This window comes from Anneissia japonica, unplaced genomic scaffold (assembly GCF_011630105.1).
Source record: "Anneissia japonica isolate Jap-2015-1 unplaced genomic scaffold, ASM1163010v1 scaffold287709_len1912824_cov184, whole genome shotgun sequence".
In the NCBI taxonomy this organism is placed as follows: domain Eukaryota; kingdom Metazoa; phylum Echinodermata; class Crinoidea; order Comatulida; family Comatulidae; genus Anneissia; species Anneissia japonica.
The window spans coordinates 1686371-1688260 of record NW_022751466.1 but is presented as its reverse complement, the minus strand read 5'-3'; positions in this window follow the sequence as shown (position 1 = coordinate 1688260).

The following is a 1890-nucleotide window of genomic DNA, read 5'->3' as shown; positions in this document are numbered from 1 at the left end:
TTCTATAAGAACACTGAAATTGCTTAAAAATTGAGAACAAAATAAGAACAAATTCAGGCTTACGAAAAATGTCAAATGAAGTTTTTATTTACACAAAAATAGAAAACAAATCTTATCTGTACCTTATTTGCAGTAGGCGTGACTGTAAAACCCTCTGTAATGCAGTAGCGTAATGAATACGTAATATATTGCTGTCCTATAATAATTTTCTAGTTTGAAAATTGTTTAAAAATAAGAACAAACTTAGAACATTTTGTGAAAAATGTTACTGGTTTTTATATAAAAATGTTTTACTACCAAACTTACGAACCGGAGGTTTTTGCTTTGCCTTTTATAGAATCTGAACCCAAACTCATGCACTGGAGTCGACAGACATTATTTCACTGGCAATAAAACACGCGCAATCTTCAGTCTTCAGACGTATCCTTAGGGGCGGATCTAGAGAAAAATCTGTGTAGGAACATGCGATGTGCTAGGCACATTAAAGTTGAGGGGTGGGGATGGGTGTGGAGAAGAGGATGGTGTTTGGCATATAATTAGAAATGCTTGACCATAGGCGCTGATACATTAATTTTTAATCTAAAATTAACTTGTTTTGGAGTACCGTGCTTTTCTCTTCTTCCTTTCTTTTCTTTTCTCTTCTCGCTCTTATTTCTAACGCTCTAATTTTTACTTTGTAGACGCCCGAAAATAACCTTTGAGGCGTTTTTTGGGCGATCAAATTCTTCTTTTTCTTTCTTTCTTTCTTTCTTTCTTTTTTCCCTTTTTTTACTCCCCAAAAAGGGACCGGCCCGCCCCCACCTCGAAATCCGCCCCTGATAACAATAATATTAACAATGTCAATGCTACGGTACATTTCAAGAAAGGTATTCATGGTTGTTAAGTGAAGATTATGTGTTAAGTATCTATCTAACTCCATGTTATTTCGGAAAATTTTTAAACGTAAAGATCTTTTATCATTTTAACACACCGATAAATAAATAACCTACAAATTAATTGCGTTCATTTGCAGATTTACCGAGGCAAAAACATAGTTAGTAAATTTAACTGTTGAATTTTTTTTTTTCAAATCAAATGTGATTACCGTTTTACTAAGAAACTGATCACCCCGCAAGCACGTACTCGAGCACTCATTAACACTACACGGAGGCCCTGTACTGACCATGATAGTCTACGCCACTATACGAAGAGTCTCCATCAAAAACTTTGACAAGACATTGGATTTCTCATCTATTTTTTTCTAAATGTCACAAATTAATGATAAATTCCTTCTGTATATATATTTTCTAGTCACATAAATTACTTCTATGTTTTTCTAGTCATATTTAAATGAGATTAATATACCTGCCGGGTATTATTTATAACTTTTATAAATTTTGTTGATCTCCTTTCCGATTGAATCATTTATCAAATGTATTTGTTCTTCCTAGGCCGACGACTTGTCCGTACGTGTTTGCATTTCTGGTGTAATATAGCTCAGCAATATAACGATAGATGTGTATAAGAGACAGGGCGTATCTAGCAGTATTAAAATTGGGGAATAGATAATACAGTGCTTACAGTCCGTACAGCCAAGCATTGCGCATGAGACGCATTTGTTCTTCGGATTTAGATTTTCCAGAATCGAACAGAAGAACTATCCGGACATCTCCGGAATAGAAATTATCATCGAGGACCCATTGAAAATGCTATAAAAAAGCTACGGACATACCTCGTGCTCAAACACTGACGTACAAACCACGTCAACGATCGACCAAAGTGCCACTGGTCACTACCTATCACCCTAGGTTACCACCACTAAGGGCTATAATTCAGAAACATATGCCCATTCTACAGACCACAGAACGTCTTAGGTCTGTTTTTCTGGATACACCGTTCATAGCCTATCGC